The 23691-nt window shown below is 42.5% G+C and overlaps 13 non-coding genes across 13 annotated transcripts; 7 read left to right on the top strand and 6 right to left on the bottom strand.

Moving 5' to 3' along the window:
* Window positions 1–840: 840 nt before the first annotated feature.
* trnaa-ugc (transfer RNA alanine (anticodon UGC)) lies at window positions 841–912 on the top strand. The gene has a single exon. It is a non-coding gene; the product is annotated as a tRNA-Ala (tRNA).
* A 1383-nt stretch (window positions 913–2295) lies between these two features.
* trnae-uuc (transfer RNA glutamic acid (anticodon UUC)) lies at window positions 2296–2367 on the top strand. The gene has a single exon. It is a non-coding gene; the product is annotated as a tRNA-Glu (tRNA).
* Window positions 2368–3806: 1439 nt separating this feature from the next.
* On the bottom strand, window positions 3807–3878 carry trnap-agg (transfer RNA proline (anticodon AGG)). Its single transcript has one exon. It is a non-coding gene; the product is annotated as a tRNA-Pro (tRNA).
* A 7485-nt stretch (window positions 3879–11363) lies between these two features.
* Window positions 11364–11445, bottom strand: trnal-aag (transfer RNA leucine (anticodon AAG)). Its single transcript has one exon. It is a non-coding gene; the product is annotated as a tRNA-Leu (tRNA).
* Window positions 11446–13285: 1840 nt separating this feature from the next.
* trnap-cgg (transfer RNA proline (anticodon CGG)) lies at window positions 13286–13357 on the top strand. Its single transcript has one exon. It is a non-coding gene; the product is annotated as a tRNA-Pro (tRNA).
* Window positions 13358–14736: 1379 nt separating this feature from the next.
* trnan-guu (transfer RNA asparagine (anticodon GUU)) lies at window positions 14737–14810 on the top strand. Its single transcript has one exon. It is a non-coding gene; the product is annotated as a tRNA-Asn (tRNA).
* Window positions 14811–15888: 1078 nt separating this feature from the next.
* On the bottom strand, window positions 15889–15961 carry trnak-uuu (transfer RNA lysine (anticodon UUU)). The gene has a single exon. It is a non-coding gene; the product is annotated as a tRNA-Lys (tRNA).
* A 2059-nt stretch (window positions 15962–18020) lies between these two features.
* Window positions 18021–18094, bottom strand: trnat-agu (transfer RNA threonine (anticodon AGU)). Its single transcript has one exon. It is a non-coding gene; the product is annotated as a tRNA-Thr (tRNA).
* Window positions 18095–18356: 262 nt separating this feature from the next.
* Window positions 18357–18428, top strand: trnap-agg (transfer RNA proline (anticodon AGG)). Its single transcript has one exon. It is a non-coding gene; the product is annotated as a tRNA-Pro (tRNA).
* A 2425-nt stretch (window positions 18429–20853) lies between these two features.
* trnas-uga (transfer RNA serine (anticodon UGA)) lies at window positions 20854–20935 on the top strand. Its single transcript has one exon. It is a non-coding gene; the product is annotated as a tRNA-Ser (tRNA).
* A 645-nt stretch (window positions 20936–21580) lies between these two features.
* trnas-aga (transfer RNA serine (anticodon AGA)) lies at window positions 21581–21662 on the bottom strand. Its single transcript has one exon. It is a non-coding gene; the product is annotated as a tRNA-Ser (tRNA).
* A 287-nt stretch (window positions 21663–21949) lies between these two features.
* On the bottom strand, window positions 21950–22031 carry trnal-aag (transfer RNA leucine (anticodon AAG)). The gene has a single exon. It is a non-coding gene; the product is annotated as a tRNA-Leu (tRNA).
* A 775-nt stretch (window positions 22032–22806) lies between these two features.
* trnal-cag (transfer RNA leucine (anticodon CAG)) lies at window positions 22807–22889 on the top strand. Its single transcript has one exon. It is a non-coding gene; the product is annotated as a tRNA-Leu (tRNA).
* Window positions 22890–23691: the final 802 nt, after the last annotated feature.

Raw genomic sequence — 23691 nt, 5'->3', positions numbered from 1 at the left:
ACCGATGTTTATTTCTGTGTAGTTACCGTTTGTGTGTATGTTTCAGGAGGGGGAGGGGGATTTGGCCATGCGGAGTTTGTTTGGGCATGTCATTTGGCATGGCATTTCACAGATTTGAGCTTAAATGGAGCAGACTTGAGCTCCCTGCACTCTTGTTATGTTCTAATATGTCTCTGACTCCACCTTAAACATTACGGTCTTCCTGTATGATAAATGTGCTATGCAACATGATGATTGCCAAACAAACACAACATGGCTCGTTGGTCTAGGGGTATGATTCTCGCTTAGGGTGCGAGAGGTTCAAATCCCGGACGAGCCCATCTGTTGACTTGCAGTCATTAGCGCTGTGATCTGTTACACTATGGAGCTGTGTGAGGTTAGTTGCAGTATCTTGGCAACAGCGATGGTAATTTTGTGGAATCCTCACTGACAGATCATATGGGAAATGACTGTACGAGCCAATGAAGCTGAACAGAGAGGCGATCCCTGATCATCACCTCACATAAGAAGCATGTCACATGTTTTTCCAACACGTTCTCACTCTCTATTGTAGAGGAAGGAAACACAAATGGGAAAAAAAAACACTCAGTCACACTCATGGAGCCTAAATCAAATGAACATCAGATTGAGACAGGAAACCTCAAAGGTTTGGAGGAGAGAAGAGTATGTGACCATGACTGCTGGTAGCTGGTAAATGGTAACTGATCACCAGTGAGTGCTCTCATCCTTTTAGATGAGTCCGAACAACAGCACTCAGCTGTGTCATATTTTAAGGCTGTGGAGAGTCTCAAATATGCTTGGGAACATGTGAAACTTGGCCCATGAAAACAACTAACTGCAGGGGATGTAGCTCAGTGGTAGAGCGCATGCTTTGCATGTATGAGGCCCCGGGTTCAATCCCTGGCATCTCCATTGTTGATAATGAAGCACATTGTCAGGAGAGACACGTCACAGGCTGCTGTGGAGCAGTAATTGAGGGATTTTTGGAGAGCAGAACTCTGTCCTGTGCTTCAGATACACTGTTTGCTTCTGAGCTGATCATTAATAATCAGTCAATGAATGATCAATAATCTTCTCAGCCGTTCTGAATGCTGACAGTGGATGCAGCCTTTGTGTTTACATCTGAATCACATGTGATTTTGGAAATTCTTCAAAGCAGCTTCAAAGGAAGAGTTTCATTCTGTGAGTACTGTGACATCATCAGGTGATGTATCAAAGGCAGCAGCTCTTCAGACTCACATCACAATAAGTTTTGTGTCTTATTTGGCTCCATTTGGTGGAAGCTGTGAATCGCAGGATTCAGGGGGAATACATCCATAAATACATCTTCACTGAAATAATGACACCTGTGAGAAAGCTCAAAGCTGTGTCCAAAGGTTTGGAGGAGAAAATTTCATGATTTGGCAGGAGTCATGACTTTGTGGGATACTTAGGATGAGGTATCTTCAGCATACAATGAACATTAGCCCCTTTACTGGCGGTAACCCTAACCCTTCAGATTATGAGACTGACGTGCTGCCTGCTGCACCAACGAGGGCTGGAACCCAGAGTAAGTAAAAGAGGGAGATGGAGGAGAGCTGTCAGTGTTTCAGTATAAACATACATCATACAGCCCTGACCACTGTTGTATCCAGGCAGAGCTGACTTTAAAACAATACAAAAAGGTGTGTGTGTTTGTGTGTATGTGAATTCATGCACGTGGCATTAGACACTCAGGTCAGAGTGGGCTGTACAAACATAGGCATCACATTTGCAGCATCTCAGGCTTGTTTTGTTGTCTATTTTCAGACCCAGATAGGTTTGGAGGTCTACCAGGTCCAACTCTCCAGATGAAACTGCAGAGAAACTGTCAGTACTGATGCTGAGCTTCTTAAAGTGTCTGTCTTGTAAACAGGACATCCTTCATCCAAACCCCAGACGTGCTTCACTCTCAGTGGAGTTCCTGCTCATCACTTCCTGTATTACAGCTTTTGCTTGCAGTTTCTGGACAAAACAAAGTGGTTGTTGCTGTGTTGAGCAGATGGAAATTTGGTGATTGACCGCTTTTCATAGGAGACAAACTTTGGGAAGAGTCATGATGGTCAGGAACTGATATTGGCGACATAATACCAAGGGCTCGTCTGGGAGTTGAACACAGGCCCTCTCACACCCGCGAGAATCATACCCCTAGAGCAACAAGCCTTTTACAACAGGATAATTTACGGTTCGATTCCCGGTCAGGGAAAGCCTTTTTATTATTGAAAAATCCAGGTGATTTACCCCATAACATAAAAATGTTATCCCACACCGCACATGTCCCATATGGTCTAGCGGTCAGGATTCCTGGTTTTCACCCAGGTGGCCCGGGTTCAACTCCCGGTATGGGAATTTACTTCACACCAATGGACCTACCACGAGCATGTCCTGTTACTTTGATGAACGTCTACCACTGATCTACATCCTCTTTGGACCTTTACCTAACCACAGAGGCAGCAGCAGAAAAGAGAAATCATCTGATGAAGCCTTCTCTCTGTTTTGGGTGGTGGGTACATGTTATATAGGTGAAGGTTATGCTCAATCCCTCTCACACTAAATCAGATGGCAGAGGTTCCACTGAGAGCTGAACTCAGATCAGTGGATTCAAAGTACACAGTCCACAGAAAGTCTGACTTCCTGCCTCCCTCATGTAAAGACAGAACAGTCAGTGAAACTTCATATCTATGTCAATTTACCAGCTGAATATTATTGTGAAAACATCAGTTTGTCCTCTCATGTGATTGGCCTCATGGTGTGTCCATCAAAATAACCCCAGGGGGGTTATATCTGCACGGATTCTCTGATGATTGGCTCTCCTCGACTGGACTCGGCTTTTTTTTCGACCGAAGCGAGAATAATAAAATGAAAGAATATCTTTGTTATCCACAGAATAAAAGCACAAATGACTGAACATCCAGATATTTAAAATGGCATTCAAAGTTATTGAAATAAAATATGAATTGAAATAAAATCAAATGGTGATGTGTGTCCATCTAAAATAATGGGAAATAGTGATGTGAAATGTGATGTGAAGAAATTAAATGGCTCATCAGAAAAACATGTCCTGCTGCACCACTTTTGATCCAGTGAGACATTTATAAGCAGTTAGTTCCATTAGGCCACTGGGACAGATATTTAATATCGCCAAGAAGCGAGAATAGGTTAGGAAGGATACTAAATGTTGTAGTGTATGATCAATGCTCAGAAAACGTTTGACTACATTTTAAATGCCATAAATGTCCTGCTGTCAATGGCTCGTTGGTCTAGGGGTATGATTCTCGCTTCGGGTGCGAGAGGTCTGACTGGAACTTTTCCTGTTGCAGCCTGCTATTCCTGCTAGAATTATCCTAAATATCTGCCTTTAAGGACATCGTGAACTAGCAGACAATTGGTCACCTGCCAAGATAAAAATATATATAATCACGCTGTGCACGTGCAAATGAAGATCATTATATGCATCATAATCATGGACCAGCAAAGATGGTGACAGATAGAACATCATGTTATGTCAGCACCACAAAAGTAGTACAAAGAAGTACCAAGATGTACAGAGGATCTGAAAATATTGCAAAGTAAGTGGCTGACCATCATCTAACCCTCCTACCAAAGTTTGTCTCCTGTGAAAAGCAGTCAATCACCAATATCCCTTCTCCTCAGCACAGCATGAGCCACAAAACTACCATTGCTCTTTCTTCAGTTGCCAAGACACCACAACTAACAACCAGACAGCAAACCTCACACAGCTCCATAGTGTAACAGTTAGCACCCTTATTGACTGAAAGGCAACAGATGGGCTCGTCCGGGATTTGAACCCAGGACCTCTCGCACCCTAAGCGAGAATCATACCCGTAGACCAACGAGCCATGTGGCGCCCTGACTTCATGACAAAAAAGTGGGAGGAGTCTTTCATCTCTTTGATGTCATTAGAACCTTTGTGACATCACAGAATCAGCATCTCCTTTGATGGTTACTGATGGAACATTTGTGGCGTTTTTTTTTTTTTTTTTTTTTTTCATTATTTACACACAGCACATTCAGGACATTAATGTGACAGTTTATTATATGCTAAAGAAACTTTGGTAAGAGTCATGATGGTCAGCCACGTGTGTTGGGGGTATTTTCAGATCCAAAATACATCCCTGTACATCAGAGTGGTGCTGCTACGGAGTGTTGCATCAGTGGCCACCATCACTTCAAATAACCCAAATGGGAAAGATCCTTATTGACAGCATTGTTGCGCTTTGCTACATCTGAACTAAAGATACAAATAAAATAATCTAAATTGGCTTTTATTTTGAAATGCTTGTATGGTGCGACTGCTCTTGTTTTTTCTGCAGCTCAAAGCGTCAAGGAGTTGAAACGCAGCATAATGATAAAAATAAACAACCCACCATCGATATATTGTGATGGTGTGAAGAACATGTGAGCAGGAGAGCAGCTGCTTAAGTTTATGATGTGTTCAGGTAACAGTCAAAGCTCCATACACAACAACAGTCCTGCTTCTGTTTACCAAAAGGCTCCAAAGCCCACCCAGGGACCTGCTGTGTTTAGTTCACTTGTTGCTGTAATCTCCAACAAAGAGCTAAAGTCTTGTGGAGAATGTGGGCATCGCTCCCACTACCTCTCACATGCTAAGCAAGCGCTCTACCATTTGAGCTAATTCCCCACCTGTCAGCAGATGTTCTCTAAATGAAGCCTCAGATTAGTCAGATGCTCTCAATAAGATCTGACTTCATTTTCCAAGCTGCCCCCTCGTGGTCATTTGATACACTGCAGGTGGAAATCTCAGTACTTTTTAACCACCACAGCCGCTTTGACAGAAAGTGGATGTGGTGGTTAAAAATTACACAAAACTCCAGAGGACATTGCAAACTGAACGTAGCGAGCGGAGTGGTGCAGTGGAAGCATGCTGGGCCCATAACCCAGAGGTCGATGGATCGAAACCATCCTCTGCTGTTTATACACACTACATGAGGTTTTCAGCAGCACTGGTTAACAGGAAAACATCGAGAACTCTGTCTGTCATATCTATAATATTGATCGTTGTAACCTACAGCTGATGAAAACCCAGAAGTACTTTCTTTCTACAACATCTGACTTTAGCAACAAGGAACTGCTGGGAGACATGAAGACTGTGCAGTTAAGTGACTGGTCAGAGAGAGTGCTGTGTCCTTTTAATGAAACTTATATGAATTTAACTCAACAACCTTAAACTTTATCAATGAGACACTGAACCCAGGATCTCCTGTTTACTAGACAGGCGCTTTGACCAACTAAGCCACAGCACCACTCTGATGTACAGGGATGTATTTTGGATCTGAAAAAACCCCCAACATACATGGCTGACCATCATGAGTCTGAACAAGGTTTCTTTAGCATATAATGAACTGTCACATTAATGTCCTGAATGATCTGACCTTTTCCTGTTCCATCAGTAACCATCAAAGGAGATGCTGATTCTGTGATGTCACAAAGGTTCTAATGACATCAAAGAGATCAAAGACTCCTCCCACTTTTTAGTCATGACCTCCACCATAGAGTGTTAATGAAGCTCAAAACACAAACGTAGTCATGCCAGATACCTTTGAGTTCTGCCGACAGAAGCAACAACAGAAGTGGAACTCATGAATTTAGCTGATCTCACAAAGAGAGAGAAGTACTTATGCACAAGAATCCATCAGTGTCTCTGATTGGAGTGATCCGAGTTAGATCTGAAGAAAACATGGCTCCAAGAATTAATGTTGTTTTTGTAAATTAACACTGAAAGGGGAAAAAGAGCAAAGAGAATAGAAGTCACATTCAGCAATTTTTTACCGTACATATGATCTGAGGAAGTGACTTTTCCTCAGATCAAACTGTTGAAGGAGAACGAGCAGCTTCTTCCTCACTGACTCACTCAACTTCTGTCTCCTGGGTTTGGATTTGAGCCTCTTTCTCAGGAGCACACACAGAAAAAATAAGATTTTCTATTCCAACAATATACGTGATGTCCTCTTGTATGAATTAATGTTTCACTGATGCAGATTTTTCAAAACAACATCAACAACTAATAACTCCACAACGAGACTGTGTGACTGGAGATCAAAGGCATTTCCTGTCTTTCATTGATCTCCAACATGACACAGATGCATACGTCACTCTCACGTTCGCTTCAAATGGATGAGCGCATGCGCACAAAGACACACAGAAATGTCCCTGGACTGATTACTGTAACTTGTTGTTGTCTTGTTGTTGTCTTGTGTTATTGTTGTAAATGAAGTCAGAGTGTATTGAAGTCTATGGGGTTTCATATGGCGGTTTCACAAAAGTCACACACCACATAATGTTCCTCGTTCTTGCTCTTAGTTAGTATAGTGGACAGTATCTCCACTTCTCACGTGGAAGACTGGGGTGCGATTCCCCGACGGGGAGAGCAAGTGCATCTTTAGCTCATTTTAGTTCAATAGCTGTGTTCATTTCTATCAATAGTGATAGAAATGAACTCTCTCTGGATCTGACTAATCATATTCGTCGCGCTCGCTGCCAGCAGTTTTGTTTTGAAAACCAACTGGATTCTCTTGCATTTTGAAAGCCCGACTTCCTGCCTGTCTCATCGGCGAGAAAATAAAAGATACAGTCAAATAAAGAAAAAATGAAAAACAAGTCCCTCATTTTTTTGAGGGAGTTCCTGTTTTCTGTTGAAGTGAAGTGAAAGAGCATCCCCGTGACCTTACTGTGACCTGTGGATCTCATTTCTGCCAGCCAGAGTCTGCTACACGTGAAAATAACATACCTTTATGAATGGTAGAATCTGAAAACTTTCACAGGATACATAGAAAATATTATCAGCAAAAGTCACAAATATTTTTAGAATTTTATTGCAAAGAATATCACAATACGTAGAAAATATGTTGTAAGACCGACGGCATAGGTCTCACATTGAGTGATGATTTAGAAAATATTCATTTTACACCAAAATATAAAAAAAGAAAACTTTTTCTGGTATATATGTCACTGACCCAAACACAAATGAGCGAGGACAAAAAAAAAAAACAAAACAAAGCAAAGCAAAAAAAAAAAACAAAGACCAATCAAGTTACAGTTTACGTTTGGTCAACCAGCAAAGATCCTGTCTTTTTCTTGACAGTTGTCACAACCAAATGGTTTCCCTTTTGTATGGACCTCCATGTGTAATTTAAGGCTTTTCTTTCATTTAAATCTTTTCCCAAAAACATCACAGCTGAAGTGTTTCTCTTCTGTATGGACCTTCATATGTGGTTTAATGTGTTTCTTTAGTTTAAATCTTTTCCCACAAACATCACAGCCGAAGGGTTTCTCTTCTGTATGGACCCTCATATGTGGTTTAATGCTTTTCTTTAGTTTAAATGTTTTCCCACAAACATCACAGCTAAAGGGTTTCTCCTCTGTATGGACCTTCATGTGTATTTTAAGTATTCCCTTTTCTTTAAATGTTTTCCCACAAACATCACAGCTGAAGGGTTTCTCATCTGTATGGACCTTCATGTGTGGTTTAATGTTTTTCTTTAGTTTAAATGTTTTCCCACAAACATCACAGCTGAAGGGTTTCTCTTCTGTATGGACCTTCATGTGTATTGTAAGTATTCCCTTTAGTTTAAAATTTTTCCCACAAACATCACAGCTGAAGGGTCTCACTTCTGCGTGGACTGCCATGTGTGATTTCAGGGTTCGCCTTAGTTTAAATGTTTTCCCACAAACATCACAGCTGAAGGGTCTCTCTTCTGTGTGGACTACCATGTGTTTTTTAAGGTTTTCCATTAGTTTAAATGTTTTCCCACAAACATCACAGCTGAATGGTCTCTCTTCTGTGTGGACTACCATGTGTTTTTTAAGGTTTTCCATGAAATTAACCGTTTTCCCACAAACATCACAGCTGAAAGATTTCTCCTCTGTATGGACCGTCATGTGTTTTTTAAGGCCTGCCTTTAGTTCAAAAATTTTCCCACAAACATCACAGCTGAATGGTTTCTCTCCTGTATGGACCCTCATGTGCATGTTAAAGATTCCCTTTCGGTTAAATCTTTTCCCACAAACATCACAGCTGAAGGGTTTCTCTCCTGTGTGGACTACCGTGTGTGATTTAAGATCATATTGTCGCTTAAATCTTTTGCCACAAAATGAGCAGCCAAACGGTCTCTCTTCTGCGTGAACTTGCATGTGAAAATTAAGATTGCCCTTCCACAAAAAACTTTTCCCGCAAACATCACAACGGTGATGTTTCTCCCCTGTGTGGGTCTTCATATGAGTCTTAAGAAAAAACGTTTTTTTCCCACGCTCAGGGCAGCTGATGTGTTTCTCATTGTTGTCACGTGTAACATTTACATCATCTTCATCTATTTTCGCATCTGACTGGGCCACTCTGGTTTCATTAGAATCATTCTCACTGATTTCAGTATCAGAGGAGTCTGAGACCTCTTCCTCTGGATCTGGATCTGGTTGAAGAGGACTCTGTGGATCACAGCTCCTGGCCGGTTCATTCATCTCTTCATCCTCACTCTTCACCTGAAACGGCCTCACAGGGTTCCTGGTCTCCTCCAGTCCTGGTACCTGGTCCTCCTCCTGTTCCTGTTTAAGGTGTGGACTCTCTGAATCCTTCGGATCCGGACTGGAGGTGAACTCAGGAGGAACCTCTTTTTTCACCATCAGCTGCTGAACATCTGGAGGAAACGATTCAATAATGAATCCTCTTTATTAGCTACAATATGAACACAGTTATTCCTCCAGCTGCTTCATTCTACATCTGCCAAATACAGTCCTCAGCCTTTCTCACTCATAAAAACAACCGACCCGTTTTGTGGATCAGGACTCGGGGCTGCAGCAGCTCCAGCTGGCTCCTCTGCCGGTCGATCTCCTGCCTGAAGCCCGAAGCCTCCTCCTCATATCCGGCTACCATTCTGTCCACGGCCGCTAAGATCTCCCGGCAGGCGGCGGCGAGTCTGTCGGTGATAAAACCCCGCAGGACTTCTGCTGTGGACATTTTAGCTCCTTCACTTTCCAGCTGAGGGACAAAAGACCGCCAGTCCCGTTTGTGTGGAGCAGCTCCGGCCGTTTCCGGTTCCCCTTTGAAGATCCACGTTAGCTTACTCCGCCCACAGGACCAACCTTCTACGGAAAGCGAAGTGGTCCTAAATGATTGAGGATCTGCGTGAAATTGCGGCGAAAACGACATTTCTCGAATTGTGGTTCATCTTCTGTTGTGGCATTCGGTATTGTTTTTAACGAAAGAGTTAATTGAAAATTCGTCATTCCTTAGCTCCGAGTTCAGGCCTGTTGATTCATTTCTAAATTTGAATGAATAAATAAATACCACGCTTTGTTGTTCAATTGTTATTGCGTCTATGCAACAGTTGAACTTGTTGATCTTCACAGTGACAATAATGTCGGCCTACAGCCTATTTTATGGGCATGTGGTGCAACAGATAACAGATAATGAGAAGGCTTTCAGTAAAACATTGCCCAAGTGTTCAGTGAATGGATTATTGATTTCCGTATAAATCATGCACCTACTCGGAATTTAAATATGGCGTAACTTAATTCCCAATCCAGTTTCTAAAGGGCACAAAGTTAATAAATTCGGTTGGCCAGGATGTGTGTTTGTCATGTGAATGTATGTTTATGTCGGATAAAACGGATAAACTAACGTTCAATGAGCTCCTGAATTATAAATAAAAAAAATGGACGCTATCCGGTGGGTGTTTCTGAGGAGCAGAAATGTGTCATTCCGAAGTGCTCCGTCCGTTTCCAAATGAACAGTAAGCTATAGTAACATTATACGTCAAAAATAATGTCTTCAGTTCGTCAGTCGAGCATGCTAACCAGTTAGCCAGCAGCCCATTTTGAATGGACTAACTAGTGTCAGTGATCCGGCAGTGAGGTTGACTTAACGTGAGCTGCTCTCCCACAGCTAGGCTAGCTGGCATCCATTTACACAAAGATTAACAATGAATGGTCTAACAAATGCGTTCTCCGTTTCTTGTTTTAATGTAATAAATAACATATCAGTAACATACACGCTGTATTGTCCCGTTTAGCTTTCCGTACACTCAGCTGTGTCTCTATTTGCGTTTCTTCCTTCAGTACGTACGGTAACATGGAAACTACGTACGGCTCAGCGGCAAATCAGCGTAAAGGGGAACCAGGCAGTCCCAGGAAGGACACCACCAGCTCATCCCGTTTTGAAACCGTCCATCAGTCTGTTTTTTCCCGGTCAGGTTCGTCATTGTAATTTCACATTTATTTCTTCTTATATATCTGCAGGCAATGAGTCCTCCACACAGCTCTCTGATGCATTTCATCAGTCCCATCGTCATCATCCGTCTTCTCCGTTCAGCTCGATGTGCAGAGTCAGTTCTTTTTCATAACTAGTTTTCTTGTCCGTTATTTCGGTTTTCTCTCTGCCGGTTTTTCTGTTTTTCAGTCCGTTTTCCATGCTCGTTGTAATCACTCTCTCTGTCCTGTTTCCTCTCTGTGTCTCTCTTTGGCGTCTCACCGGCTCTGTACATGCGCAATGCGCGTTCAGGGTGGTTTGGCTGTAAGAGACAAAACATCTTTTTACATGATGGCACCCATGAGTTTATTTCAACAAGGCTTTATTTCCATCTGCTTTGGCTCTGTATTACTTTCAAGTGACTTGCTACCTTCTTCAGTATGTTCAGTCACTCATTTGTCTTTCTTTAAACTGTATTTCCTCTTTGTTTTCTCTCACATTGTCAAATTTATACGATAGTAGAAGGCAATTTCAGATTTTGATGTGATCAGTACTGTGTCCAAAAGTCCAAACATGCTCAAAATAAATGATAAAATGCTGTTTTGGTTTGTCACATTAGAGCAGCACTGTCCTCTAAGTGAAAAAGCTTACAGCACCTGGTATTGCCAGGCGGTCTCCCGTACAACTACTAATCAGGCCTGACCCTGCTTAGGATGTAGTGGATTTTAATTAAGGAGTTAATTGAGGAATTGAAAATTTAATCACATCAGTGGAGGTGTAGTGATTTGATCCCAGGATTTCCTTTTTCCAGAAACAGGCCCTGTGAGCAGCTAAGCCACAGAACATCTTCAGTCAGACCAACAGCAGGCTGCCATCCACAGTTCAGCACTTTTATTTTCATACCTTCTTCAAATCTTTATTTTTATCATTAAATATGTTTCGCTGCGTTTCACCTCCTTTACTTTTTTTTCCAGAAAGAACAAGTGCAGCTGCACCATTTCAAGAAGAAAGTGCATTTGGATTCTTTTATTTGTATCTTGAACTCAGTCCCCACTTTGGAAACTCAAAGTGATGGTAGCTGCTCGGTTCAAGGTCATACCACACAGCGCACAACTTGGCAAACTGGCAGTGGCGGGATTCGAACCCATGCCTCCGAAGAGACTGGAGCCTTAATCCAGCGCCTTGGACCGCTCGGCCACACTACCACTATATGACTGTTTAAATTCATGCTGGATGTTCACCACCCACTTCTCCAAAGTCCAACAGTGAAGGTTTCAAATCCAGTTCAGTCCAAATTGTTCCAGTTTTGTTGTTGCTTCTGTCTGCAGAACTCAAAGGTATCTGGCAGGACCATGATTGTCTTTTGAGCTTCATTAACAGAGTGCGGTCTACTGTGGAGGTCATGAGAAAAAATGGGAGGAGCCTTTGATCTCTGTGATGTCATTAGAACCTTTGTGACATCACAGAATCAGCATCTCCTTTGATGGTTACTGATGGAACAGGAAAAAGTCAGATCCTGATATAATCTTGTGAATCCACAAGTATGCCTTTCTTTGTTTGTGTACCAACAGCCTGAGCTCTGGTTCTGACTTTGTTTTGATGAACCTCATTATTTACACACAGCACATTCAGGACATTAATGTGACAGTTTATTATATGCTAAAGAAACCTTGTTCAGACTCATGATGGTCAGCCACGTATGTTGAGGGTATTTTCAGATCCAAAATACAGGATACAAGGACACAGCACTCTCTCTGACCAGTCACTGAACTGCACAGTCTTCATGTCTCCCTTGTTGCTAAAGTCAGATGTTGTAGAAAAAAAAGATGGGATGGGATGAGGCCATTGATAATGCTGCCTGTCCTCACTAGCTCCTCCTCTGTGGTGACCCCCAAACAGGACACAAGCTCAGTATCATGACAAGTCATGCTGCTGAACAATTAATGTTACAAGGATTCATTTCAGCGTCACTTTAACAGATTGGTTTCATACATTTATGTGACACACAGTCAGGTCATGTCCTCTTTCTGTAGATCAAAGCGTTCAGGAGTTCAAACACAGCAAAACATACTGAATGATAAAAATGAAGATTTGAAGAAGGAATTAAAATACAAGTGATGAACTGTGGATGGAAACCAAACCAATGAGTGCTGTCGTTCTCAGGCTGATGGTGCCGAAAGGAGCACATCATCTGCAAAATCCTCCAGATACTGACCTGGAACCCCTCCTCACCACGGCTTCCCAAAATCCTGTCCATGAACATCACTAACAGAATTGGACAGAAAGCACAGCCCTGCTGGACGCCAACACCCTGCTGCTTAAAATCTCCTGACATCTTCCAGCTAGATGATGAGACATTCAGTGTGTTAGGATAGCAGAGGATGGTTTTGATCCATTGACCTCTGGGTTATGGGCCCAGCACGCTTCCGTGAACTGGATTTATTTCCTTTCCTGGATTTACTTCATCAATTCACTGACTGTGGATTCAGCTGACAAATGCAAAATACAACCAACATTTAAACGATTTAAACATTTAAACTCCTCCCACTTTTTCTCATGACCTCCACCATAGAGTGCTGCCTGCTGCAGTAACGATGATTGGAAACAGTGACGGGACTCCATTGATGATGGCTTTTATAGAGGTTGTGCATGTGCGCAACTCAAGGTGACCATACTCAAGAGTTGATTGAACCAACTAAGATCAGCTGTTCTGGAACCAGATACTTAGAGTTTCTCATCTCAGAGTAAGTCAACTCAGAGTTCAGGGATAGACTCAAAGTTCGTTGGAACTCCTCCCTGAAATACCCCCCAGGTGCATGATGACATATTTATGTTCTGGGGTCAATCACCTGTATTTTTCAGTAAAGACATTTTCCCTGACCGCGGCCGCGGCAGTGAGAGCGCCGAATCCTAGCCACTAGACCACCAGGGAGTGTGGGCACCAAATGTTGTAGTGTATGATCAATGCTCTGTGTGAGATTTTTGATGACCGAAAAGTTCTCCCCCTCAGAACATTTTAAATTCCATAAACCTCCTGCTGTACCAGGCTCGTTGGTCTAGGGGTATGATTCTCACTTCGGGCGTGAGAGGTCCCAGGTTCAAATCCCGGACGAGCCCGTTGTCATGTTGCATAGCACATTTATCAGACAGTAAACTTTAAGGTGGAGACAGAGACAACATAACAACAGTGCAGGAAAGGGAAGGGAGTTGATAAATTTAGACTTCTTCATTTTTAAATTGCAAAACTTGCTTAAGCTAAACTCTCCTCCATTTAAACTCAAATCTGTGAAAAACAACAACATGCCCAAACAAATTCCACATGGCCAAATCCACCAGGGCTTGCATTAACCGAGAATTCTCCGTCATTGATGGATTGTTGTTTTTTTTTTTTAAGATTTGACGCACGAAGTAAACAAATCATCATCATCAAGATCACAGGTTGGTTTTTTTATCATTTCATTTTCCCTCAGCAGGCCTTCTTCTGCTGTGTTGCCGTTATTTTGGCCTCCATGTGTGATCTTCATCCTCTTTGGCATGATGTTTGTGTTTGTCAGTGTGCTTCGCTGTAGTCCTCCTGTGCATGTACTGTGATGTGACTGCCAGCTGGTATTTACATGGAATTATGGGGAGCCAATGACATCACAGTCACTTCAAAGGCAACTGAATCATTTCAAAGGCGATGGAATCTTGTCCCAGTAATGTCTTATAGAGCAGAAGACAGATCTTATCTTCTACCCACGTTCATTATTCTAATGGACCACTAGCGTGCAGTTACAGTCTATGTGATCTCTGCACGTGGCCCATTTTAATGTGCTGTTGTTAGTTTATCATCTGATCTTGTAATATTTCATGGCTTCAACATTCATCAGGATGAAGGCAGCATCAAGCACCAGAGGTCAGTGTTGGCCATGACCTGAGATCACATCCACCTTCTGTGGAGGAGATCTGGAGATCTGGAAAATCCAGCTTGGGAAGTGCCCTTTGACTTTGTTCTGGCTTTGGCTCTCTGACTTTGTTCTTTCAGGAGAAAAACAGATCAATCAGATGGGGCGACAGGAACATGAACATGAGTCCTAAATATCTCTTTGCTTCAACATTCATCAGGATGAAGGAAGGGATCTGGAAAAGGTAAAGTCCTGTTCAGTCAATGCGTCACTGTGTTCTTCTTTCTGCAAAGTGGAATCAATAAAGTTTTGTTTCAACACGTCATTGTTTAAATGTTGGTTGTATTTTGCATTTGTCAGCTGAATCCACAGAGTCACTGAAATGATGAAGTAAATCCAGGAAAGGAAATAAATCCAGTTCACTGAAGCGTGCTGGGCAATAACCCAGAGGTCGATGGATCAAAACCATCTTCGGCTATTCTAACACAGTGAATGTCTCATCATCTAGCTGGAAGATGTCAGGAGATTTTAAGCAGCATTGATTAACAGGAAAACATGGAGAATGTCATTTATCACTTTCTCCAGTAATGTGTAACAGGAACTGGTCATCATGTCTCTGTGGCGCAATCGGTCAGCGTGTTCGGCTGTTAACCGAAAGGATGGTGGTTCGAGCCCACCCAGGGACGATCTTTGTCTTCACCCCTTGCGGTGGAAGACTGGGATTTCGATTCCCTGAGGGGCTTTGTCGATCTGACAGTAAGCTCCGGGTGTTGGCGTCTAGCAGGGCTGTGCTTTCTGTCCAATTCTGTTAGAGATGCTCATGGACAGGATTTTGGGAAGCCGTGGTGAGGAGGGGTTCCAGGTCAGTATCTGGAGGATTTTGCAGATGATGTGCTCCTTTCGGCACCATCAGCCTGAGAACGACAGCACTCATTGGTTCGGTTCACAGCAGAGTGTGAAGCAGCAGTGGAGCAGTGGAAGAGTGCTGGGCCCAAAACCCAGAGGTGGATGATGGAAACCATCCTCTGCTCAGGCAGTGATGCAAATAACAAACTACACTGATCAGAGTTTACTGCCTTTACTGCCACTACATGTTGATGTTACAGCAGTTGCACTGCCCCTTTCCTCGACTTTGGTTTCACCAGAACCATGAAATATTGTTTGAGAGTTTGTGAGGTTGGATGCTGCACGCTGACTGGTTGTGTGTCCAGGATGCTTCAAGGACATCTTTTTGAAATTCTCCGCTCCAAACATTTGGACACAGCTTTCCGTCTGAGCTGCAGAAAGAACAAGAACAGTCACCACACAAGAATTTCAAAATAAAAGTCAATTTAGATTATTTTATTTGTATTTTTATCTCAGATGTAGCAAAGGGAAACAATGGTGTCAATAAGGGTCTTTCCCATTTTCCCATTAACCTACATTAAAACAAGCCACTTTACCATCAACCTCAACTGCATTTTACACATTGGAATCACATGTGATTTTGGAAATTCTTCAAAGCAGCTTACAGCAGAGTTTACAGCAGAGTGGTGTAGTGCGGTTATGGGCCCATAACCTTGAGGTTGATGAATCAAAACAATCCTCTGCTAACAAACTTTTAGAAACAGCTAGCTGTTCGCGATCTATGGTTGGTTATATTTGAAAATGGCATCATTACAACCGTAACAATGCTCCACTGCCGCTCCACCAATTAAATCAGATTTATTTGTATAGTGCCAAATCACAACAACATTACATCAATCATCTTTACATAAAGAGCATCGCCTGAACAGGGACTTGAACCCTGGACCCTCAGATTAAAAGTCTGATGCTCTACCGACTGAGCTACTCAGGCTTCTCAGTTCCTGTCACAAACCACTTTTCTTTCAACTCTCCGGCTGTGAGGTGTGTTTGGGGACAAAGGTATTTTGGTCGACTTTTGCCTTGTAAACAGGACATCCTGCATTCAAACCCCACCAGTGGTTCACTTTCAGTGGAGTTCCTGCTCCACTGAGGAGAAATAGTAATTTAATGGTTGTTGCGTAGACAGAAATTTGGTGATTGACCGCTTTGCCCAGGAGACAAACTTTGGTAAGAGTCATGATGGTCAGCAACTGATATTGGCAAAATGATACAAGCACTCGTCGGGGATTTGAACTCCCGACCTCTTGCCCCGTAAGCATTCAAACCCCAGCAGTGCTGTGGTTCATACATACGTCAACACAGTTCAACACAGAAAGAATGTCACTTTCTCCATGAATGTGTAGTTGTCACTGTGCTGCTCCTGACTCAGTGATGCTGTTGGATGCTTATAGGGCCGCCGTTCTTAAAGTGTGAAAAGTAGTAGTCACAATGCCATACTGAAGATACACTAGCTGAAGAGGGAAGATCTTCAGTCTTGAAAACATACTTCAGTATTAACCTTGCTTGTTTTAACTCCCAGCAGTTTTCCTTAGCAGTAAGGAAAACTGCTGTACAATAAGAAGTTTACAACTCCAATACCAGTTAGTCAGCAAAATATGATGAGCCAAGTCCACTGTGACAAATAACAGAGGATTTTCTTTAGCATAAAATAAACTGTCACATTAATGTCCTGAATGAGCTGTGTGTAAATAATGAGGTTCATCAAAACAAAGTCAGAACCAGAGCTCAGGCTGTTGGTACACAAACAAAGAAAGGCATACTTGTGGATTCACAAGATTATATCAGGATCTGACCTTTTCCTGTTCCATCAGTAACCATCAAAGGAGATGCTGATTCTGTGATGTCACAAAGGTTCTAATGACATCACAGAGATCAAAGACAAAGAATTAGTTTACTTTGATTCATTTAAAGTGTGGATAATGTTCGGTCATAAATCCAGCCACATGTGAGTTCCCATAACCAGTTTCATTAAAAAAGGACTGTGAGTTTGAACCTTATACAATGGTGGTATAGTGGTAAGCATAGCTGCCTTCCAAACAGTTGATCTGATTGATATGAGTTCCAGCCAATGATCAATCGCCTTCTGCTAAAAACAGCAACAACCACAAAATTTCTGTTTCTCTTGTCCAGATATTGCAGATAAAAGCTGTAATACAGGAAGTGATGGTTTTCATCAGTTTGTTTCAGTGATGAGCAGGAACTCCACTGAGAGTGAAGCACTGCTGGGGTTTGAACGCAGGATGTCCTGTTGACAAAACAGACACTTTAAGCAGCTCAGCATCAGTACTGCCAGTTTCTCTGCAGTTGTTCTCTGAAACCGTCTGTATCTGTATCATAGAAAAAGTAAAAACAAACGGGAAAATAACACTCAGTAAGATTTATGTTTCCATTTCAACATTTCTGAAGCACTGATTTACAGGAAAACATGGAGAATGTCATTTATCTCAGAATGGGGATCAAATCCATGACTGTGGTGTTATTAGCACCACGCTCCAACCAGCTGAGCTAACCTAACTTTTGAGATGTTGAGGATAATTCTAATTCTACATGCTAAGCGAGCGCTCTACCATTTGAGCAGTCTGAAAGTGGCCTTACAGTAAAGACTGCCTGATAGCCTGCCTGAAGTGTGGGTGGTCAAAACTTTGTCCCCAAACACATCTTACAGCAGTCGAGAAAAGAAAAGCAGTTTCTGTCAGAAGTGGGATTTGAATTCGCACCTCCAGGAGAGACTGCGACCTTAGACCGCACCCCTGAATACTGATTCTGTGATGTCACAAATGTTCTAATGACATCAAAGCCTGTTACCGGCTCAAATCCACAGCACTCTGCTCAGCTGTTTTTGCTGGATAGTATCTGGTTTGGTTTCACCTCTTCCACAAAACTTCAGGCTGCTCCAAAGAGACTGTGACAGTTAACTGACTGGTCAGAGAGAGTGCTGTGTCTTTTTAACAGAACTTACATGAGTTCAACAGCCTTAAATTTTATCAATGAGGCACTGCTGGGATTTGAACCCAGGATCTCCTGTTTACTAGACAGGCGCTTTGACCAACTAAGCCACAGCACCACTCTGATGTACAGGGATGTATTTTGGATCTGAAAATACCCCCAACGTACGTGGCTGACCATCGTTTCTTTAGCATATAATAAACTGTCACATTAATGTCCTGAATGTGCTGTGTGTAAATAATGAGGTTAATAAAAAAAAAAAAACAACCCACAAACGTTCAAAAGGAGATGCTGATTCTGTGATGTCACAAAGGTTCGAATGACATCAAAGGGATCAAAGACTCCTCCCACTTTTTTGTCATGACCTCCCCAGCCCACATGGCTCGTTGGTCTAGGGGTATGATTCTTGCTTAGGGTGCGAGAGGTCCCGGGTTCAAATCCCGGACGAGCCCATCTGTTGCCTTTCAGTCAATAAGGGTGCTAACTGTTACACTATGGAGCTGTGTGAGGTTTGCTGTCTGGTTGTTAGTTACAGTATCTTGGCAACTGAAGCAAGAGCAATGGTAGTTTTGTGGCTCATGCTGTGCTGAGGAGAAGGGATATTGGTGATTGACTGCTTTTCACAGGAGACAAACTTTGGTAGGAGGGTTAGATGATGGTCAGCCACTTACTTTGCAATATTTTCATATCCTCTGTACATCTTGGTACTTCTTTGTACTACTTTTGTGGTGCTGAGCTCACCATTTGAAGCAAACATGAGAGAGTGTGACGTATGCATCTGTGTTGCGTGGGGGATCAATGATTCTGGTTTCATACCGGAGCTGCTCTCTGCTCTGATTACACTGATTAACATCAGCTGAGGTCCAATCAGAACCTGAGTCCAGATGGAGCATTCAGGTTCGGTCTGACTTTTCTTTAAATTGGTTTTAATTATTTTGTTTTATTTTTATTGTGCATGTTTTAAAAAGTACTGAGACTTCCACCTGCAGTCTACCGGCTTCACTGGTTGGAAAGTCAAGTCAAAGTGTGTTGAAGTCTATGGGGTTTCATACAGACAGAGTGAAAGGTATCATGTTCTGAGATGCTGCATGTGGTCAGTATTGGGATTGAGCCCATGACCTTGGCGTTATCAGCACCACACTCTCACCATTGCAGTTAGCTGTGTATGAGGCAGCTGAGCTGCAGACCATTCAGTGTGTAGGGGGTTTGAATCCTGCCTGTCCATGTTGGTCCTTCTTGAACATTCTCTAAATATCCTTGAAACCTCTTTAAGGTTAATTCAAAGTTGGATGGACTGTATCTGCTTTCAAAACTGTTGTCAGATCTTTCATTTTTTTTCCAACGAGGAACGATGAACACTGACGAGGATGGGATTCGAACCCACATGTGCAGAGCACAATGGATTAGCATGGATTATCACCAACTTTACTGCAACTGCAAGCTATGCTTTGTGAAAAGGTACAATGTAGCACATTGTTTGTTATTTGCATCACTGCCTTAGCAAAGGATGGTTTCCATCATCCACCTCTGGGTTTTCAAGAAATGAAATATGACAAGAACAGACAACAAACTGACAACAGGACATTAAAATGGGCGACACTCAGACCCCACATGGCCCAAAGGACAAGGTGTTTGACTTTGGATCAGAAGACCGAGGCTTTGAAGCCCTGGCTGCAGTAGACAAGAGAAGATGTTAATGTTGTTGCACGGTCCTGTGTTTAGCAGAAGGAAATTGGTGAGTGCCTTTTCATAGGAGACAAACTTTGGTAAGAGTCATGAGAGTGAGGCACTTCTGTTGGCCACAAGACATTATGGGCTCGACTGGGATTTCAACCCAGGACACTTCCTGTACTACAGCTTTTACCTGCAGTCTGTGAACAAGAGAAACTGTAATTTTGTGTTTAGCAGAAGGAAATTTGGTGATTGACCACTTTTCACAGGAGACAAGAATTAAGGCATTTATGATTGCAACATGGCATGACATTCATTGATTGATTATTAATGATCAGCTCAGAACCAAACAGTGTATCTTTCATCCAAAGACACACTCCACTCTCCACACAGGAGGTGTTTCAGGTGTCTGTTTGTACACAAGCTGCATGAATGTGACACAGAGCTCATGTTTAAAGTATTTTTCTTTAGTTTTACAATCAGTTATTGTGTCTGGAGCTCTGACTGTTTCCAAAAGTGCAGGTGACCTAAATTCAGCAGGACAGGCAGCATTATCAACGGCCTCATCTCATCCAAAAGGTTTCATCAGACAGATGCTGTCACAGGAGCTCAGCAGCCATCTGGTTAGCTAAAGCTGCCCACCAAGCAGGGGATGTAGCTGAGCGGTAAGGTGCATGCTTTGCATGTATGAGGCCCCGGGTTCAATGCTGAAATGAGAGATGAAAAGCTATGTAGTAAATTTCGACCAACAGTTAATGGAAAATTTAATCACATCAGTGGAGGTGTAGAGGAAAGGGACAGCACAGCTGTGGTAACATCAACATGTAGTGGCAGTAAAGGCAGTAAACATTGCTCAATGTAGTTTGTTATTTGCATCACTGCCTCAGCAGAGGTGGGTTTTGGGCCCAGCACTCTTCCACTGCTCCACTGCTGCTTCACACTCTTCTGTGAACCGAACCAATGAGTGCTGTTGTTCTCAGGCTGATGGTGCCGAAAGGAGCACATCATCTGCAAAATCCTCCAGATACTGACCTGGAACCCCTCCTCAGACTGTTTCTCTGAATTTTTTGGGGGGTTGGGGGGCCAGCTTCATGCCGGTGTGTGATGAGCCTGTCGTTAGCACACACCCTCTGGTCCCCCTTTTTGAAGGGCTGTTTATGATTACTTTTGTTACTTTATTTATTTAAGAAACCTATGCAGCTAATGGTTGTTGTGGCCGAGTGGTTAAGGCGATGGACTTGAAATCCATTGGGGTTTTCCTGCGTAGGTTCGAATCCTGCCAACAACGGCTAGTCATTTTTGACCAAGTTTCCCAGTGAGAGAGCTCCAGAGCAGGTTAGAGAATATCTGTAATATGCACGGCATTAAAATATGGGACAGCTGATTCATGTTGTTAGGACTCATCTTAGAGGATCAGCGCACTGACTGGTGCTCAGTTTTCATTATCAAGGTCGGTGATAGGGACACACCTTTAGTTCCACTTCCAGGCCATGGACGCAAGAACGAGAATAGCAACACTGCAACAGTGTTTCTGCAAACAAGGCAAGAGAGGAAGCCTGACAAAAAATTTCAGATAATGTAAATTAATATAGATGATATAATGTATCATTATATTTACATAACATTAATTCCCTCCTTAACATCGTCTCACAATGAAGAATACATGGAAATCACTTAGATTAGGGCCGGGGTCGGCAACCTGTGGCTCCAGAGGAAAAGCTTATTTTGGAAAAAAATAAAAATAACAGTTAATGGTCAATTAATTTATTTTGTCTTATTTATTTAGTATAGTTATTTTTGTATCGTTATTTCTTTGGAGATTCAGATGCTCTTGTGACTTAAAAATAAATTTAGTTTTAAAAGCTAATAGCTTGCTCAGAAGCACAACTGGAGCGACATTGAAAGGCTTCCCAAACCGGAAAAAACAACCAACCGTTGTTGGCAGGATTTGAACCTGGGCGGGGAAACCCCAACGGATTTCTAGTCCATCGCCTTAACCACTCGGCCACAACAACCATGCACAGCAAAGCTCCCAGCACAGCTTCCAACTCTTTTTCCCAGAGTCCATCAAGGGAATTATACTGGAGATGACAAACCTGGAGGGGAAGCGTGTGTTTGGGGACATCTGGAGAGAATTGGACCTGGTAGACCTCCAAACCTACCTGGGTCTGAAAAGGCTGACTGTGATGTTTCTCATTTCAGCCCAGCTGGTGTTGGTATCGTCTGTCACTGTAACTTTTGTTCGCAGGGAGATGAAAAGTGCCTGACTTAGTGGATTGGTTTCCATTTACAAGAAACAAAGTGGCAGTGGTGGGATTCGAACCCACGCCTCCGAAGAGACTGGAGCCTTAATCCAGCGCCTTGGACCGCTCGGCCACACTACCACTGTATGACTGTCTAAATTCGTGCTGGATGTTCATCACCCACTTCTCCAAAGTCCAACAGTGAAGGTTTCAAATCCAGTTCAGTCCAAATAATTCCAGTTTTGTGTTCCTTCTGTCTGCAGAACTCAAAGTTATCTGGCAGGACCATGTTTGTCTTTTGAGCTTCATTAACAGAGTGCACTCTACTGTGGAGGTCATGACAAAAAAATGGGAGGAGCCTTTGATCTCTGTGATGTCATTAGAACCTTTGCGACATCACAGAATCACCTAAGGATTTCAGCTGTAAGCCTCTACAGTCCTCCGCTCTATCAACTGAGCTATCGAAGGGAGACATTTGTCTTCTTGTCTTCTTTGACTAATATTTACAGATTTGACATTACTTCACAAATCCAGCCACGCCTGAGTTAGCACAACTAGTTTCATTATAAATTCTGATGGCCACCAAAACAAAAATCACAGATTCAAATTAAATCAGATTCATTCATATATATTGCCAAATCTTAAAAAAGTTGAATCACACTGAGTAACAAAAGGTGGTTGTCTCGTTGGAGGGGATCATCGGCATAGGAGTGAAAATTAGTTCCACAACTGAATCATTTGGGCAAAAGTTGAACAATATGGAGACTTTACTTGGGACGGTTGTCATTGGAAGCTTGTTCACATTGTGAAGCTTTTAAATGTAGTTTATTTTACTGAGGACAAAAGAAAAAGACAGATTGATTGTCAGATTGATTGTTTTTTGACAAATTTTTCGGCTCATTTGCAAGCTTTTGTTGTCAGAATGGCTGAGCGGTCTAAGGCACTGCGTTCAGGTCGCAATCTCCCCTGGAGGTGTGGGTTCAAATCCCACTTCTGACAGAAAGTGCATTTCTTTCACCTCTACTGCAGCAAGGTGTGTTTATGGACAAAGTTGGCTTAGCTGCCAAACCGTCTCCACTTCTTATATGGTGAATGTGTGCTTCTGTGTTTTTTTTTTCTTTTGCAAGAAAATGTAAAATGTTTACTTCTTCTACGATACAGATACAGACGTTTCAGAGAACAACTGCAGAGATGACTTTCTGCTTAGTTGAGGTGATGAGGAGGAACTCCACTGAGAGCGAAGCACTGCTGGAGTATGAATGCAGGATGTCCTGTTTACAAGACAGACACTTTAAGCAGCTCAGCATCAGTACTGCCAATTTCTCTTTGAAAATCTGAGTATCCGGTTCCAGAACAGCTGATCTTAGTTGGTTCATGTTCACGTTGAGTTGCACGTGTGCACAACCTCTATAAAAAGCCATCATCAATGGAGGTTCAAATCCCGGATGAGCCCATCTGTTGCCTTTCAGCCGATAGGGGTGCTAACTGTAATACTATGGAGCTGTGTGAGGTTTGCTGTCTGGTTGCTAGTTGCAGTATCTTGGCAACGGAAGCAAGAGCAATGTTAATTTTGTGGCTCATGCTGTGCTGAGGAGAAGGGATATTGGTGATTGACTGCTTTTCACAGGAGACAAACTTTGCTAGGAGTCATGATAGTCAGCCACTTTGCAATATTTTCAGATCCTCTGTATATCTTGGTACTTCTTTGTACTACTTTTGTGGTGCTGACATAACATGATGTTCTATCTGTCACCATCTTTGCTGGTCCATGATTATGATCAAAGCATATCGTCCAAATAAA

The sequence above is a fragment of the Echeneis naucrates genome, chromosome 18 (assembly GCF_900963305.1).
Source record: "Echeneis naucrates chromosome 18, fEcheNa1.1, whole genome shotgun sequence".
Taxonomy (NCBI): domain Eukaryota; kingdom Metazoa; phylum Chordata; class Actinopteri; order Carangiformes; family Echeneidae; genus Echeneis; species Echeneis naucrates.
This window is presented reverse-complemented; position numbering and strand designations above follow the sequence as displayed.